Here is a 20065-nt window from a genome sequence, read left to right on the forward strand (position 1 = left end):
CCTCTTTTACGCTGCTGCTACTCTGTTTATTATCTATGCATAGTCACTTTAACTCTTCCACATGTACATATTACCTCAATTACCTCAACATATTTTGTACTTATCTTTTTTTCTTAAAACTGCGTTGTTGGTTAAGGGGTTGTAAGTAAACATTTCACTGTGAGGTCTACACCTGTTGTATTCGGCACATGTGGCAAATACAATTAGATTTGATTTGATTTATACTCGGGATATCGCTTTTCAACAGAAAAAGTAAGAAATCACTGGAGGACATCTTTAAGGCTGCCATGAGAGAGATCTTGAATAAGGTAGATAGTGTTACAAGTGTATTAATCAATTTTTGTCACATGACATAATTCATTCTTATGAGAAAGATAAGGAGAAGATAAGAAGCTTATGGATGGATGCTTGAGCTCTGGTATGTGGTTACTGTGCTGGAGCTGTCAGGAGTGTTATGCTTATGTGATGGAATACCACCCGGTGTTGTGAATGAACAAACAACATACACACACACACACACACACACACACACACACACACACACACACACACACACACACACACACACACACACACACACACACACACACACACACACAGAGTCTCTAGGAGAACACTGTGAGATGGACGGAGGCAATTAAACTAGTAACAGACAAGCAAGATGCACTTTCCTTTCTATTGTTGTGTGTACAGTTGGGCTTAGAGAGGTGTGAATGAGACATAGTAGCTGAGAGAGAGAGAGAGAGACAACTGTTTATCCCAGTAACTCCATACATAGTAATTTGTCTTGTCTATGTCATCTAGAACACTGTTGTATCTGGGCCAACTTAGTGTAAAACTTTTTTTTTCATGACAGAACCCCCCCCAACTGAAATCTATGACTGATATATTAATGAATTGTACTTTTATACAGAGTATCTCTGTTAAGTTGTGTTTTAAAAGTACAGTATGAGAGCAGTAAAGTAAGAGAACAGAGTAATGGTATTAGTCTCCCCTGTGACTCCAAGGAGAGGTGTCCCGCTCCACCCTGCCTGCTGACGGAGAGGGAGGAGATGTGTGTACTTGTCTGTGTATGTGTGTGTGTGTGAGAGAGAGAGAGAGCGAGCGAGAGAGAGAGAGAGAGCGGGTGAGAGAGATCGAGTGAGATGGTGGGGGCAGATGGGGCTGTCAGTTGCTTGTGTGGAATCTGAAACCAAACCTGCTCACAGACAGCCAGCACATTGTGTGTTGACTCAGGCTGTGATGCTGTGTTTAATGCGGGCTGCTCTGCTGTGAGCCGTGTCTTGGCTCAGGCTGGTGAAGAGTGTGTTGTGACTCTGATGTACTGCATGGACTTCTCTCTTTACCTCTGGAGCCCCATGTGGCTTTAGGCTGCTGATCTTCGGTTGCGGCTGCCGTCCGTCCTGTCATTTCCCCACGGAGACCTACCCAGCAGGTAGATAGTCTGAGCAGTCAAGGGAAAAGTTTATGACAGCAGCTCATTCCAGCCATGCTCACAGAGAGCCAGTCTGAATGCTACTCTCTCTCTCTTTCTCTCTTTCTCACTCTCTCTCTCACTCTCTCTCTCTTGCTCATGCTCTCTCCAGTCAGCTCGCTCATGCACTCTCTCTAGTCAGCCAACTCACAGCTCTCTGACGCAGCTGACCAGCTTCATGAAGGTGACAACAGAGACAGAGGAGTGCTCTGGCTAAAGAAGTAGAGATTCTCTCTCTCTTCTAACCAAGGATTTTAAGCTCTTTCTGAGTAATGGGACTAACTGTGGATTTATGATTTCTTTCTGGGACTGTAAACACGTCACACCTGGATATTACGGAGAGGCTGTTTACTAGGGTAAGTGTTTGTGCCCTTCTGTTGTGTCTTCTAATGTACTGTAGGTGCAGTGTTGTAGCCTATTGTTTTTGTGTACACCTGTGTGTGTCTGCAGTATGTTAGTTTTGTTTGGCAGTCGTTATAGGTCATGTCCTTTTCACATTAAGACGAGTTGAGTTCACACATCCATCCAAATAAAATACAATTGTATTTGTCACATGCGCCGAATACACCAGGTGTAGGCTTTACCGTGAAATGCTTACTTACGAGCCCTTTCCCAACAAAAGAATATGTGCAAATAAAAATATAAAATAGTAACACAACGAGGCTATATACAAAGAGTACTGGTACCGATTCAATGTGTAGGGGTACAAGGTAGTTGAGCTAACATGTACATGTAGGTAGGGGTAAAAGTGACTAGGCAATCAGGATAGATAATAAACAGAGTAGCAGCAGCGTCTGTGGATAGTGTGAAAGTGTGTGTGTGTGTGGTGACAAAACGCATGTGTGTGTTTTGTGTGTGTGAGCGTATGTAGTGTGTGTGTGTGTGTGTGTGTTGGAGTGTCAGTGTAAGTATGTGTGAGTGTGTAGGTAGAGTCCAGTGAGTGTGCATAGAGTCAGTGTAAAAGAGTCAGTGCAAAAAAGGGTCAATGAAATAGTCTGGGTTGCCATTTGATTAACAGTTCAACAGTCTTATGGCTTGGGGGTAGAAGCTGTTCAGGTGCCTTTTGGTCCCTGAAATGGCGCTCCGGTACCGCTTGCCGTGCGGTAGCAGAGTGAACAGTCTATGGCTTGGGTGGCTGGGGTCTTTGACAATATACCCGGGCCTTCCTCTGACACAGCCTGGTATAGAGGTCCTGGATGGCAGAGAGCTCGGCCCCAGTGATGTACTGGGCCATCCGCACCACCATCTGTAGCGCCTTGCAATCGAGGTCAGTGTAGTTGCCATGCCAAGCGGTAATGCAGCCAGTCAAGATGCTCTCAATGGTGAAGCTGCAGAACCTTTTGAGGATCTAAGGGGTCATGCCAAATCTTTTCAACCTCCTGAGGGGGAAGAGGCGCTATCGCGCCTTCTTCACGACTTTGTTGGTGTGAGAGGACCATGTTAAGTCCTAAGCGATGTGGACTCTGAGGAACTTGAAGCTCTCGATCCGCTCCACTACAGCCTTGTCGCCCCTCTGTTTCCAGTCTATGTCAGTACCAGCAGGCAGAGTAAGCAGAGTCTACCAATAGGACTGTCTGAGGAGCTGCAGGACTGCTGCCTGGCACTCTCAGTAACACTTTACTTAAAGCCTGCAGGTATACTGTAATGCTTTATAACTTGTTATATGGCTTAGCGTATATTAGTTTATGTCTCTCTAAGTAGAAAGAGACTATCAATAGGACTGTCTGAGGAGGAGCTGTACTGTCTGTCTGGCACTCTCTTATGACTGTCCCCATAGCGATACATTCTACATGCTTTATAACTTGTTATAAGCATGTATGAACCTTTTATAATGCCTTGTTATAAGGCTTATGATATGTTTTGTCTCTATATAGGAATATGATATCAGAAAGAGGAGGAGCTGTACTGTCTGTCTGGCACTCTGTTATCACTGTCCCCATAGAGCAGTGGTCATCAATCTTCAAGGCATTCCTAGTCAATCTAATTTCTGTAGAAAAGCCACCGATACAGTATGCTAAAATAAAAGACAAGTAGATGAATCTGCTCTCAATGACATTTGTAAACATGTAAGCTTGGGGGCCTGCAGGAACCTCTGACATCTTTTAGACATGATCTCAGGGACAAATATTTCCCAGGCAGCTGTAGTCCACATACTGTTCAAACTGTATCTCTGGTGTCACTGTTTCACTATCAGACAGAACAGGACCTTTGGGGATGGGTCTATGTGTGGGGGTCCATCCCCTTCTTCCTATGACTTTGAGGTCACAGGCCCTTGGCTCGAGAGCCAAGAGAACTATGAACCTCCCCCTTCGTGAGGAACCAGTCTCCCTAATTTACAGAGCTGAGCAGTTACAGTGGGGAGAACAAGTATTTGATACACTGCCGATTTTGCAGGTTTTCCTACTTACAAAGCATGTAGAGGTCTGTCATTTTTATCATAGGTACACTTCAACTGTGAGAGACGGAATCTAAAACAAAAATCCAGAAAATCACATTGTATGATTTTTAAGTAATTAATTTGCATTTTATTGCATGACATAAGTATTTGATACATCAGAAAATCTGAAGTTAATATGTGGTACAGAAACCGTTGTTTGCAATTACAGAGATCATATGTTTCCTGTAGGTCTTGAACAGGTTTGCACACACTGCAGCAGGGATTTTGGCCCACTCCTCCATACAGACCTTCTCCAGATCCTTCAGGTTTCGGGGCTGTCGCTGGGCAATACGGACTTTCAGCTCCCTCCAAAGATTTTCTATTGGGTTCAGGTCTGGAGACTGGCTAGGCCACTCCAGGACCTTTAGATGCTTCTTACGGAGCCACTCCTTAGTTGCCCTGGCTGTGTGTTTCGGGTCATTGTCATGCTGGAAGACCCAGCCACGACCCATCATCAATGCTCTTACTGAGGGAAGGAGGTTGTTGGCCAAGATCTCGCGATACATGGCCCCATCCATCCTCCCCTCAATACGGTGAAGTCGTCCTGTCCCCTTTGCAGAAAAGCATCCCCAAAGAATGATGTTTCCACCTCCATGCTTCACGGTTGGGATGGTGTTCTTGGGGTTGTACTCATCCTTCTTCTTCCTCCAAACACGGCGAGTGGAGTTTAGACCAAAAAGCTCTATTTTTGTCTCATCAGACCACATGACCTTCTCCCATTCCTCCTCTAGATCATCCAGATGGTAATTGGCAAACTTCAGACGGGCCTGGACATGTGCTGGCTTGAGCAGGGGGACCTTGCGTGCGCTGCAGGATTTTAATCCATGACGGCGTAGTGTGTTACTAATGGTTTTCTTTGAGACTGTGATCCCAGCTCTCTTCAGGTCATTGAACAGGTCCTGCCGTGTAGTTCTGGGCTGATTCCTACACCTTCCTCATGATCATTGATGCCCCACGAGGTGAGATCTTGCATGGAGCCCCAGACCGAGTGTGATTGACCGTCATCTTAAACTTCTTCCATTTTCTAATAATTGTGCCAACAGTTGTTGCCTTCTGACCAAGCTGCTTGCCTATTGTCCTGTAGCCCATCCCAGCCTTGTGCATGTCTACAATTTTATCCTTTATGTCCTTACACAGCTCTCTGGTCTTGGCCATTGTGGAGAGGTTGGAGTCTGTTTGATTGAGTGTGTGGACAGGTGTCTTTTATACAGGTAATGAGTTCAAACAGGTGCAGTTAATACAGGTAATGAGTGGAGAACAGGAGGGCTTCTTAAAGATAAACTAACAGGTCTGTGAGAGCCGGAATTCTTACTGGTTGGTAGGTGATCAAATACTTATGTCATGCAATAAAATGCAAATTAATTACTTAAAAATCATACAATGTGATTTTCTTGATTTTTGTTTTAGATTCCGTCTCTCACAGTTGAAGTGTACCTATGATAAAAATGACAGACCTCTACATGCTTTGTAAGTAGGAAAACCTGCAAAATCGGCAGTGTATCAAATACTTGTTCTCCCCACTATATCTCTTCCGCAATGACTTCTTATGGGAGAAGCTGCAGTTCAATTTGTTTACAGACGATAAATCTATAAGGACCGTTTTATGTAACAGGTCACTTAGGTCTCTTATCACTGTCCCCATAGAGCAGTGGTCATCAATCTTCAAGGCATTCCTAGTCGATCACATTTCTGTAGAAAAGCCAAAGATAAAAGCATTTCTCGTGTTGTGCTGTTGGCGTTAGGTGCACTTGATTCAGAAGCCCTGCGCACCGCAAAGTGTTCCCATTTTGAACCATTTCATATGTATGAAAATACAAACTCCGCCTACACGGCGGACTGGGAGATATGTTGCTAAATTGAGTGCGCCTACTGCGCTGGCCAATCTGAAAATTCTAATCACTGTGCCTACTTACAGCTTCCATGACCCAGGCCACAACAAAGTTTTATACTAGCCTTCGTGAGATTTCATAACTTTTAAAACCATTACCAGAGAGAGAGACTGTCAAAGAATAAAGCAAAGAGCTGCTGTTTTCATGAGTGAGTTCATGTTTAAGTTTTATTCAGCATATTAAACAATGTTTTTATTTAACACTATTAGAAAACACTTCTCTCTACATCCGTTCGCGCAGCAATGAATAAGTAGCCAAGTGTATCGATAGCCCTGCGTTTGTATTATTATTAGCAGCTCGTCTTGTCTATTTCACTTTCTCTGGTCATAGGAACAACATTAATTTGTGCCTGAGGTAGATGTGGTGCGCCTCGAGTTTCTACACCAACTGATCTACAGTGGGGAAAAAAAGAAATTAGTCAGCCACCAATTGTGCAAGTTCTCCCACTTAAAAAATTGAGAGAGGACTGTAATTTTCATTATAGGTACACGTCAACTATGAGAAAAGAAAATCCAGAAAATTACATTGTAGGATTTTTAATGAATGTATTTACAAATTATGGTGGAAAATAAGTATTTGGTCACCTACAAACAAGCAAGATTTCTGGCTCTCACAGACCTGTAACTTCTTCTTTAAGAGGCTCCTCTGTCCTCCACTTGTTACCTGTATTAATGGCACCTGTTTGAACTTGTTATCAGTATAAAAGACACCTGTCCACAACCTCAAACAGTCACACTCCAAACTCCACTATGGCCAATACCAAAGAGCTGTCAAAGGACACCAGAAACAAAATTGTAGACCTGCACCAGGCTGGGAAGACTGAATCTGCAATAGGTAAGCAGCTTGGTTTGAAGACATCAACTGTGGGAGCAATTATTAGGAAATGGAAGACATACAAGACCACTGATAATCTCCCTCGATCTGGGGCTCCACGCAAGATCTCACCCCGTGGGGTAGAAATGATCACAAGAACGGTGAGCAAAAATCCCAGAACCACACGGGGGGACCTAGTGAATGACCTGCAGAGAGCTGGGACCAAAGTAACAAAGCCTACCATCAGTAACACACTACGCCGCCAGGGACTCAAATCCTGCAGTGCCAGACGTGTCCCCCTGCTTAAGCCAGTACATGTCCAGGCCCGTCTGAGGTTTGCTAGAGTGCATTTGGATGATCCAGAAGAGGATTGGGATAATGTCATATGGTCAGATGAAACCAAAATATAACTTTTTGGTAAAAACTCAACTCGTCGTGTTTGGAGGACAAAGAATGCTGAGTTGCATCCAAAGAACACCATACCTACTGTGAAGCATGGGGGGTGGAAACATCATGCTTTGGGGCTGTTTTTCTGCAAAGGGACCAGGACGACTGATCCGTGTAAAGGAAAGAATGAATGGGGCCATGTATCATGAGATTTTGAGTGAAAACCTCCTTCCATCAGCAAGGGCATTGAAGATGAAACGTGGCTGGGTCTTTCAGCATGACAATGATCCCAAACACACCGCCCGGGCAACGAAGGAGTGGCTTTGTAAGAAGCATTTCAAGGTCCTGGAGTGGCCTAGCCAGTCTCCAGATCTCAACCCCATAGAAAATCTTTGGAGGGAGTTGAAAGTCTGTGTTGCCCAGCGACAGCCCCAAAACATCACTGCTCTAGAGGAGATCTGCATGGAGGAATGGGCCAAAATACCAGCAACAGTGTGTGAAAACCGTGTGAAGACTTATAGAAAACGTTTTACCTGTGTCATTGCCAACAAAGGGTATATAACAAAGTATTGAGAAACTTTTGTTATTGACCAAATACTTATTTTCCACCATAATTTGCAAATAAATTCATTAAAAATCCTACAATGTGATTTTCTGGATTTTTTTTTCTCATTTTGTCTGTCATAGTTGACGTGTACCTATGATGAAAATTACAGGCCTCTTTCATATTTTTAAGTGGGAGAACTTGCACAATTGGTGGCTGACTAAACACTTTTTTTCCCCACTGTATTTTGTTATCAAAGCTCGAGTTTTTAAATATAATATGGTCAGAATAACAATACTGGCAGGCCAGGCATATAGCCAATATTCTATGGTAATATATTAGGTCTACTGCACAAACCTCATTCCTACAGAACAGTTTTTATTAGTTTAATGTTACATTTTTTGAGTAATGTTTCAAAAAACCTGAGCGGTAGATCTCGGCTTCCTTTTGGACTGCAAAAGTGATCTTGACTTAGAAAAGGACCATTGGGTTCTTGGTCACCTCCCTGACCAAGGTCCTTCTCCCCCGATTGCTCAGTTTGACGGGCGGCCAGCTGTAGGAAGAGTCTTGGTGGTTCCAAACTTCTTCCATTTAAGAATGATGGAGGCCACTGTGTTCTTGGGAACCTTCAATGCTGCAGACATTTTTTGGGTACCCTTCCCCAAATCTGTGCCTCGACACAATCCTGTCTTGGAGCTCTACCGACAATTCCTTTGACGTCATGTTTTGCTCTGACATGCACTGTCAACTGTGGGACCTTATATAGACAGGTATGTGCTTTCCAAATCATGTCCAATCAATTGAATTTACCACAGGTGTACTCCAATCAAGTTGTAGAAACATCTCAAGAATGATCAATGGAAACAGGATGCACCTGAGCTCAATTTTTTTGTCTCATAGCCAATGGTCTGAATACTTATGTAAATAAGGTATTTCTGTTTTTTTTTTTTTTATACATTTGCAAAAAAAATCTAAAAACCTGTTTTCGCTTTGTCATTATGAGGAAATAAAATATTTTAATCAATTTTAGAATAAGGCTGTAATGTAACAAAATGTGGAAAAAGTCAAGGGGTCTGAATACTTTCCGAATGCACTGTAAACTATTGGAACCAAGACATAAAAAGAACTGTTGGAACAAGATGGAAGGAAAGTTAGAGCATAACTGATGAAATTACAGTTAACGAAAATGTACGCCTCATCCAGTATAAGCTAATGTATAGAATTTATTATACAACAGATAAAATTCACAAATTCTACAGCACAACGGCAGAGTCATGTCTTAAGTGTAAAACTAATAATGACTCAATAATCCATGCTTTCTTGGAATGCTATAAAGTCCGGAAGTTGTGGGCAGAGCTAGGAAGTTGTATTACAATGAAAGCTTATTTTGAATTTGTCTGTCTGCATATTTGAAGACATGGCATATGGGGGTGTAATGAGATACCCGATGGGTTGGACTATTCCCTTCTCATCACTCATCTTGAAAAAATGTATACTAAAAACTTGGAAATCAATTAATCCACCATCATTAACACAATAGAAAAGTCAAATGATTTATTATTTAAATATTGAAAGTGTGTGGGCTACGGAGAGAAACAAAATGGTGCAGTTTCAGGCCATGTGGCGGAAAGGGATGCCGGCACTGGAGATTGGGTGGCATAGTCCCCTGTAGCTCATTTGGTAGAGCATGGTGCTTGCAATGCCAGGGTTGTGGGTTTGTTTCCCACGGGGGGGCAGCATGAAAATGTATGCACTAACTGTAAGACACTCTGGATAAGAGTGTCTGATAAATGATTAAAACATTTAAAATTTTAAATGGGTGGGTCTGGGCAGGTATGATGTAGTTGATGTTGTTGTTGTTATGTGTATTTTTTGTATTGTTCATAAAAGATTACAAAAATATATTTTTAAAGACTGTATGAGGAGGAGCTGCTGGACTGTCTGACTGTCTTTTCAGGGTACTGTGGAGATGCACTGTAAAAGGGTTACCGTGAATTTGACAGTAGCTTACAGGTAGCTCGGTGGCAATTAAAATTATATATTTCATATCACAGTACACCTACTGTAATATAAATATGGTATCAAAGCAAGTACTGTGTAGTTACACACTGTACAATTGACTGTATTATACTGTAAAACATCCTGTTTCAGAGTATTTGATAAATGACAGTTTTCAATTACAGTGTGATATATGCTTTTCATCATTCCCATATCATAAGCCGCGAGGCTTGATGTACATATGACATGTTGTGCTCAGGGTTTTATTTCTCAAATGAGTGTAAGTCAGTCAGTTGATGGTTATGTCTGTCATATCGCCTAATGACACACAGTGCTATATACAGTTGAAGTCGGAAGTTTACATACACTTAGGTTAGAGTCATTAAAACTCGTTTTTCAACCACTCCACAAATGTATTGTTAACAAACTATAGTTTTGGCACGTCGGTTAGGACATCTACTTTGTGCATGACACAAGTAATTTTTCCAACAATTGTTTACAGACAGATTATTTCACTTATAATTCAATGTATCACAATTCCAGTGGGTCAGAAAATTACATACACTAAGTTGACTGTGCCTTTAAACAGCTTGGAAAATTCCAGAAAGTTATGTCATGGCTTTAGAAGATTCTGATAGGCTAATTGACATCATTTTAGTCAATTGGAGGTGTACCTGTGGATGTATTTCAAGGCCTACCTTCAAACTCAGTGCCTCTTTGCTTGACATCATAGGAAAATCTAAAGAAATCAGCCAAGACCTCAGAAACAAAATTGTAGACCTCCACACGTCTGGTTCATCCTTGGGAGCAATTTCCAAACGCCTGAAGGTACCACGTTCATCTGTATAAACAATAGTACGCAAGTATAAACACCATGGGACCACGCAGCCGTCACACCGCTCAGGAAGGAGACGCGTTCTGTCTCCTAGAGATGAACGTACTTTGGTGCTAAAAGTGCAAATCAATCCCAGAACAACAGCAAAGGACCTTGTGAAGATGCTGTAGGAAACAGGTACAAAAGTATCAATATCCACAGTAAAATGAGTCCTATATCGACATAACCTGAAAGGCCGCTCAGCAAGGAAGAAGCCACTGCTCCAAAACCGCCATAAAACCGCCAGAATACGGTTTGCAACTGCACATGGGGACAAAGATTGTACTTTTTGGAGAAATGTCCTCTGGTCTGATGAAACAAAAATAGAACTGTTTGGCCTTAATGACCATCGTTATGTTTGGAGGAAAAAGTGGGGTGTTGCAAGCCGAAGAACACCATCCCAACCGTGAGGCACGGGGGTGGTAGCATCATGCTGTGGGGGTGCTTTGCTGCAGGAGGACTGGTGCACTTCACAAAATAGATGGCATCATGTGGAAGGAAAATAATGTGGATATATTGAAGCAACATCTCAAGACATCAGTCAGGAAGTTAAAGCTTGGTCGCAAGTGGGTCTTCTAAATGGACAATGACCCCAAGCATACTTCCAAAGTTGTGGCAAAATGGCTAAAGGACAACAAAGTCAAGGTATTGGAGTGGCCATCACAAAGTCCTGACCTCAATCCTATAGAAATTTGTGGGCAGAACTGAAAAATGTGTGTGAGCAAGGAGGCCTACAAACCTGACTCAATTACACCAGCTCTGTCAGGAGGAATGGGCCAAACTTCACCCAATTTATTGTGGGAAGCTTGTGGAAGGCTACCCGAAATGTTTGACCCAAGTTAAACAATTTAAAGGCAATGCTACCAAATACTAATTGAGTGTATGTAAACTTCTGACCCACTGGGAATGTGATGAAAGAAATAAAAGCTGAAATAAATCATTCTCTCTACTATTATTCAGACATTTCACGTTCTTAAAATAAAGTGGTGATCCTAACTGACCTAAGACAGGGACTTTTTACTAGGATTAAATGTCAGGAATTGTGAAAAACTGAGATTAAATGTATTTGGCTAAGGTCTATGTAAACTTCCGACTTCAACTGTTCACAACCCAGCCCTTCACCACAAGCAGAACTGTTCTTCTCTATAACTAATCTCATGAATCAGCTTCTAAGAAATGCTTTGAGATCAATTAGTAACTTGCACATACAGACAGAGTCACTTGGATATCTCTATTACAACACATTTACTTCTTGAAATTAATTCTCAGTGGAGACAGACAGAGAGAGGAATATGATTTGTTTTTATCCATGATTGTATCTTGACTTTAACACATAGTTTATTTTGTACATAGTAGTTAATTCCACAGTGGTCAGCATCCGTTGATACACTTTTACCTATCAATTAGTGACTCATCTCAGCCTGAGTCATCATGCAGCTGAAGGAGAGAGTAAGAGAGGCTACATCCCAAATGGCACCCTATTCCCCATATGCAGTTATGCACAACTTTTGACCAGATCCCTATGGACCCTGGTTAAAAGTAGTACACTAAATAGGCAATAGGGTGCCATTTGGAACCTAGCCAGACAGTCAGAGGGGAAATTAACAGTTAACTCTGAGAGAGACCTGGGTGGGTGGGACCATAGAAATAGAATAGGTTTTTAGCCGTTCTAGGGATTCTATTTCTATGCGTGGGCCTCTGGAACTAGTGGAATTATTACTTATTACTGATTTGGCTACTGGATGCAGGGGCACATGAAGTGAGGAGATATAGACTCTACTACAGAGTGTGATCTCAAGAACACAGTGATACTGTGACAAACCGAGAGGGATCAGTCACAAACATACACACAAACACACACTAGTGTGAGTGCATGCGTGCACACATACACGGCCCTTTAGCTTTTCACTTACTGGCCAACACATACATACACATGCATGCATGCACACACACACACATAGTGACAAGCCCTTGGCTTTTCACTGGCCTAATCAAAAAGAGAAATTCAATCATATTTGGAGATTCATGTGTATTATGTGTCCCTAACCAGCTAACAATTCTAGGGAGAGAGAATGTTTTTGTAATGTTACCCGTAATGTTCCTCAGATGTTTGAGTGTCCAGTTATCTGTTAGTTAGGGGAGCAATCTACTGTATGTAGGTTGGCAACCTATTTAGCATGTTTTGGCATTAGGAGAATATTCCCTAAATGTCAAACAGAAGAAAAAAAGAAGGTGCCGTGAAATGTGTTGTTTTACAGGGTCAGCAAAAGTAATATGGCGCCCCTGGAGGAAATTAGGGTTAAATGCCTTGCTCAAGGGCACATCGACAGATTGTTCACCTTGTCGGCTCAGGTATTCAAACCAGCGACCGTTCTGTTACTGGCCCAACACTATAACCGCTAGGCTACCTTACCCAGAATGTGGTTGCCATGTTCTCAGATTATCCAATATTAATGGTCTAGATGCATTTCATTGGAACGTTGCAAGAACATTCCTGTGTCCAGTTTTCTGAGGGCTATGACAATATTCCATCGACCAACAACGTCACACCAAACATATACAGAACATGGTTGTCATGTTCATAAAATATAAGATATTAAGGTTCTAGACACATTTCATGGGAAGTTGCAAGAACATTCAAATGTCCAGTTATCTGAGGGTTAGGAGAATATTCCATCAACATCCCACCAAACATATACAAAACATGGTTGCCATGTTCTCAGAATAACTGCGGTAAAGAGGTCAATGGAACTCGACCCAAACAATGGAAATGCCATGGAAACGCGTGGGGGAAAGATCCTGTATCTCCTCATTGCCCCCCAGCAAAATTAGCCTACATTTAGGATATTGTTTATATGTGTATTTCACACTATGTTGAGGTAGAAATTGGAGTATAATTATTGTATGGATGTCAACCCCAATACATGTTCATCTCATCGTCACCAATAAACTGCATTGCAGTTAAAAACAACATTGACTACCACCACCGATTTCTGTATGCTAGCTATGTTACCGGCTTATACAAACGGGCGTTAACATATAGCAGTCACTTCTTCTAAACCTGAAAAGGAACAACTTCTAAATCTATACAGTACCAATCAAAAGTTTGGACACCCCTACTCATTCAAGGGTTTTTCTTTATTTTTACTATTTTCTACATTGTAGAACAATAGTGAAGACATCAAAACTATGAAATAACACATATGCAATCATCTAGTAACCAAAAAAGTGTTAAACAAATCAAAATATATTTTAGATTTTAGATTCTTCAAAGTAGCCACCCTTTGCCTTGATGACAGCGTTACACACTATCGGCTTTCTCTCAACCAGCTTCACCTGGAATGCTTTTCCAACAGTTTTGAAGGAGTTCCCACATATGCTGAGCACTTGTTGGCTGCTTTTCCTTCACTCTGCGGTCCAACTCATCCCAAACCATCTCAATTGGGTTGAGGTCGGGTGATTGTGGAGGCCAGGTCATCTGATGCAGCACTCCATCACTCTCCTTCTTGGTCAAATAGCCTTACACAGCCTGGAGGTGTGTTGGGTCATTGTCCTGTTGAAAATCAAATGACAATCCCACTAAGCCCAAACCAGATGGGATGGCGTATCGCTGCAGAATGCTGTGGTAGCCATGCTGGTTAAGTGTGAATTCTAAATAAATCACAGACAGTGTCACAAGCAAAGCACCCCCACTCCATAACACCTCCTCCTCCATGCTTTACGGTTGGAAATACACATGTGTGTGCAAAGCTGTCATCAAGGCAAAGGGTGGTTATTTGAAGAATCTCAAATATAAATTATATTTTGATTTGTTTAACACTTTTTTGGTTACTACATGATTCCATATGTGTTATTTCATAGTTTTGATGTCTTCACTATTATTCTACAATGTATAAAATAGTAAAAATAAAGAAAAGCCCTTGAATGAGTAGGTGTGTCCAAACTTTTGACTTGTAGTGTATATCCAATATACAGTATATTCAATATATATCCATATATATACATATATATCCAATATATCCAATATATCCACATTTGACTTTAGTAAACACATTGTGGGCCTGTTACAATACATCAGTCTGGACAGATTTGAAAAATATCCACTTTGGTAGATCAAATGAAATCAAATGTTATTTGTCACATGCGCCGAATACAACTTTTTGAAATCCACACCACATATACCATGTAAAACAAACATGTGTCTCTGATTAGGAATCACATAAGCTCTTGTCATTGCATTTCTATCTGTAAAATGGGTGGCAGGTAGCTTAGTGGTTAAGAGTGTTGTGCCAGTAACCGAAAGGTCGCTGGTTCTAATCCCAGAGCCGACTAGGTGAAAAATCTGTCGATGTGCCCTTGAGCAAGGCAATTAACCCTAATTGCTCCTGTAAGTCGCTCTGGATAAGAGCGTCTGCTAAAATGTAAAATTCCTAATTTGTTGCCAAAACATGTCCCAGGTGGTAGTGTTGCTTCTGATAGAAAGATACCCAGAACATGGTGGCCATGTTCTCAGAATATCAGAAATGTGTATATTTACAGTAGCATGTCTGTACTTTCTCACATTTGCCATTTAAGCAATGATGATGCCAGTTATACCAAAACAATACACAACACAGAGTTCCATCTCCAAGTTTTAATGTGGAAAAACGGACAAATTACAACAAAATCACTTGGGAGAAATCAGAGAAATCACAATATGTTAATAGGGCAATATGCAGTTGCTACATCCATTCTTGAACTTTTAAATTAATGATATACATGGTATGTGGTGTGAATTTCAAGAAGACGGTGGAGAGATGCTCAGCTATATAGAATTAATAAATACTGATAATTTAAGAGAGGTAATGGAAATGTGTTCATAGTTCTTGTTCAAGGGGTAAACCTAGGGTGGCAGGTAGCCTAGCGGTTAGAGTGTATACCTGAGCTGTCAAGGTGAAAAATCTGTAGATGTGCCCTTGGGCAAAGCACTTAACCCTAACTATTATGGCTGACCCTGTAAAACATCTTTCAATGAGAAACTCATTTTTATTAGATCAGATAGGTGTGTTGTAACTGTTGCCAAATAATAGTAGAAATCAAAACTGGATGGTGTTCAGAGATAGATGGGAGGGGTTGAGTGGAGCTGAAGGGTGGGACTAAAAACAACAAGATAACTAATGTAAAATATACCGTGTCTGTAAAATGTATATAGGTTCAGAACTTTTGTGATAGAGCACAGTTAAAAATATATGGCAAATAAAAATCACAACTGGATGGTGTTCAGAGATAGATGGGAGGGGTTGAGGGTAGCTGAAGGTTAGGATTAAAAACAAACAAAAGATAACTATTGTAACAAAGGGCTATTTTACCAAGGAGGAGAGTGATGGAGTGCTGCATCAGATGACCTAGCCTTCACAATCCCCCAACCTCAACCCAATTGAGATGGTTTGGGATGAGTTGGACCGCAGAGTGAAGGAAAAGCAGCCAACAAGTGCTCAGCATATGTGGGAACTCCTTCAAGATTGTTGGAAAAGCATTCCAGGTGAAGCTAGTTGAGAGAATGCCAAGAGTGTGTAAAGCTGTCATCAAGGCAAAGAGTGGCTATTTGAAGAATCTCAAATATATTTTGATTTGTTTAACACTTTTTTGTTTACTACGTAATTCAATATGTGTTATTTCATAGTTTTGATGTCTTCACAAGATTATTCTACAATGTAAAAAATAGTTTAAAAAAAGAAAAACCCTGGAATGAGTAGGGGTGTCCAAACTTTTGACTGGGACTGTATATATAATAAATACACACACACACACATACATATATATATATATACAGTGCATTCGGAAAGTATTCAGACCCCTGACTTTTTCCACATTTTGTTACGTTACAGCCTTATTCTAAAATGGATTAAATTGTATTTTTTCCCGCTCATCAATCTACACATAATACCCCATAATGTCAAAGCAAAAATAGTTTTTTAGACATAAAGAAAACCCGGAAATATCACATTTACATAAGTATTCAGACCTTTTACTCAGTACTTTGTTGAAGCACCTTTGGCACTGATTACAGCCTTGAGTCTTCTTGGGTATGACACTACAAGCTTGGCACACCTGTATTTGGAGAATTTGTCCCATTCTTCTCTGCAGATCTTCTCAAGCCATGTCAGGTTGGATGGGGAGCGTCGCTGAACAGCTATTTTCAGATCTCTCCAGAGATGTTAGATCTGGTTCAAGTCCGGGCTCTGGCTGGGCCACTCAATGGATTTAGAGACTTGTCAAGAAGCCACTCCTGCATTGTCTTGGCTGTGTGCTTAAGGTTGTTGTCCTGTTGGAAGGTGAACCTTCGCCCCAGTCTGATGTCTTGAGTGCTCTTGAGCAGGTTTTCATCAAGGATCTCTCTGTACTTTGCTCCGTTCATCTTTCCCTCGATCCTGACTAGTCTCCCAGTCCATGCCGCTGAAAAACATCCCCACAGCAAGATGCTGCCACCACCATGCTTCATAGTAGGGATGGTGCCAAGTTTCCTCCAGACATGACGCTTGGCATTCAGACCAAAGAGTTAAATCTTGGTTTCATCACACCAGAGAATCTTGTTTCTAATGGTCTGAGAGTCTTTAGGTGCCTTTTGGCAAACTCCAAGTGGGCTGTCATGTGCCTTTTACTGAGGAGTGGCTTCCGTCTGGCCACTCTACCATAAAGGCCTGATTGGTGGAGTAATGCAGAGATGGTTGTCATTCTGGAATGTTCTCCCATCTCCATAGAGGAACTCTGGAGCTCTCCCATCGGGTTCTTGGTCATCTCCCTGACCAAGGCCCTTCTCCCCCGATTGCCAGCTCTAGGAAGAGTCTTGGTGGTTCCTAACCTCTTCCATTTAAGAATGATGGAGGACACTGTGTTCTTGGGGACCTTCAATTCTGCAGAAATGTTTTAGTACCCTTCCCCAGATCTGTACCTCGACACAATCCTGACTCGTTTAACAGACAATTCCTTCGACCTCATGGCTTGGTTTTTGCTCTGACATGCACTGTCAACTGTGGGACCTTATATAGACAGGTGTGTTCTTTTCCAAATCATGTCCAATCAATTGAATTTACCACCGTTGGACTCCCATCGTGTTGTGGAAACATCTCAAGGATGATCAATGGAAACAGGATGCACCTGATCTCAATTTCGAGTCTCATAGCAAAAGGTCTGAATACTTATGTAAATAAGGTATTAACGTTTTTAATTTTAATAAATTTGCAAATATTTCTAAACCTGTTTTTGCTTTGTCATTATGGGGTATTGTGTGTATATTGATGAGGAAAAACATTAATTTAATCAATTTTAGAATAAGTCTGTAACGTAACAAAATGTGGAAAAAGTCAAGGGGTCTGAATACTTTCCGAAGGCACTGTATATTTCTCGCTTAAGTTTTCATATACCAAAAAAAAAATCTAAAGTTCTATGTTTTTCCATCGCATTTTTAACTTTTACGATAGTTTTGTCACAAACTTTTGCCTTAAATAGCAAATGTGCCCCCTCTGGTTTGCACGTGTGCTCTAGCTAATAGCTCGCAGATACAGTGCGGGTAGGCTAGTCTACATGAGATTATTATGGATAAGAGCGAGAACATTTGTCAAATGGCAGTCAAGCATCGATCATCATGTCACCAGTATGTGACCCTTGAAATGTATTGGAAAGGAGCCATCAAGCTCATCCCTGTGCACTTTCTCTACCCTGTTCATAAATTATTTCATCTGTAGCCTAATAAACTGCATGGTTTTCCGAGACGTAGTGTGAGGACCACACACCATATCATCGCGTGACTCCAAGTTTACTTTGATATGATGGTTATTATATTATTTGCGCATAAAGGTTTCCACCACCAGTTCTCGCATAATTCATTTTACTGACACAAAAATATCCTACATTGTAAAATGAATAAATAATCTGTTAGCACTTATAAAATTGTATCAAAACTATTTTCCGTCACAGCTGGAATGTGAACATACTTTATTATTGTTGAGAACACCACACGAACAAAACAACAAACGATACGAACAGTAGTGCACTATATAAAGTGTTGTATCTTAATTTTGACCCAGTTTCTCACAGCAGGAAAATAATCCTGCAGTAACAGGAAATGTGATTTATTATGTGGATTATAATTAATGGACATTTTTTGTAGGGGTAGATTTTTTTTTTATTGGGGCAAATCAAGTCTGAAATGTTAAAGTGGAAATTACAAATGTTAGAACATTTTTTAAAACTAGAATACACAAAGTTTGCATTTCCTGGGGGGGTAGATCAGCTTAATATTGCAGATAGATTGTAACTTCCATCAATGTAATTGTCTGCATCACTTCCAATCCCCCATGTTTATATATATATATATATATATATATATATATATACATACACATACACACATACATATACATATACACACATACACACCCACATAAATACATACACACATACATACATACATACATACATACAGTGGGGAAAAAAAGTATTTAGTCAGCCACCAATTGTGCAAGTTCTCCCACTTAAAAAGATGAGAGAGCCCTGTAATTTTCATCATAGGTACAAGTCAACTAGGACAGACAAAATGAGGAAAAAAATTCCAGAAAATCACATTGTAGGATTTTTTATGAATTTATTTGCAAATTATGGTGGAAAATAAGTATTTGGTCAATAACAAAAGTTTCTCAATAGTTTGTTATATACCCTTTGTTGGCAATGACACAGGTCAAATGTTTTCTGTAAGTCTTCACAAGGTTGTCACACACTGTTGCTGGTATTTTGGCCCATTCCTCCATGCAGATCTCCTCTAGAGCAGTGCTGTTTTGGGGCTGTCGCTGGGCAACACAGACTTTCAACTCCCTCCAAAGATTTTCTATGGGGTTGAGATCTGGAGACTGGCTAGGCCACTCCAGGACCTTGAAATGCTTCGTACGAAGCCACTCCTTCGTTGCCCGGGCGGTGTGTTTGGGATCATTGTCATGCTGAAAGAACCAGCCACGTTTCATCTTCAATGCCCTTGCTGACGGAGGTTTTCACTCAAAATCTCACGATACATGGCCCCATTCATTCTTTCCTTTACACGGATCAGTCGTCCTGGTCCCTTTGCAGAAAAACAGCCCCAAAGCATGATGTTTCCACCCCCATGCTTCACAGTAGGTATGGTGTTCTTTGGATGCAACTCAGCATTTTTGTCCTCCAAACACGACGAGTTGAGTTTTTACCAAAAAGTTGTATTTTGGTTTCATATGACATTCTCCCAATCCTCTTCTGGATCATCCAAATGCACTCTAGCAAACTTCAGACGGGCCTGGACATGTACTGGCTTAAGCAGGGGGGACACGTCTTGCACTGCAGGATTTGAGGCCCTGGCGGCGTAGTGTGTTACTGATGGTATGCTTTGTTACTTTGGTCCCAGCTCTCTGCAGGTCATTCACTAGGTCCCCCCGTGTGGTTCTGGGATTTTTGCTCACCGTTCTTGTGATCATTTTGACCCCACGGGGTGAGATCTTGCGTGGAGCCCCAGATCGAGGGAGATTATCAGTGGTCTTGTATGTCTTCCATTTCCTAATAATTGCTCCCACAGTTGATTTCTTCAAACCAAGCTGCTTACCTATTGCAGATTCAGTCTTCCCAGCCTGGTGCTGGTCTACAATTTTGT

The 20065-nt window shown here is 41.2% G+C and overlaps 1 protein-coding gene across 1 annotated transcript in view; it reads left to right on the forward strand.

The window, feature by feature from the left end:
- Window positions 1-1136: 1136 nt before the first annotated feature.
- LOC121582736 (rho GTPase-activating protein 24-like) overlaps window positions 1137-20065 on the forward strand; it is a 234927-nt gene continuing 215998 nt past the window's right edge. The window contains exon 1 of the mRNA XM_041898797.2: window positions 1137-1830. The gene's annotated coding sequence lies outside the window, so the exon portion shown is untranslated. The remainder of the gene's footprint in view (window positions 1831-20065) is intronic.

The sequence above is a fragment of the Coregonus clupeaformis genome, chromosome 15 (assembly GCF_020615455.1).
Source record: "Coregonus clupeaformis isolate EN_2021a chromosome 15, ASM2061545v1, whole genome shotgun sequence".
Classification (NCBI taxonomy): domain Eukaryota; kingdom Metazoa; phylum Chordata; class Actinopteri; order Salmoniformes; family Salmonidae; genus Coregonus; species Coregonus clupeaformis.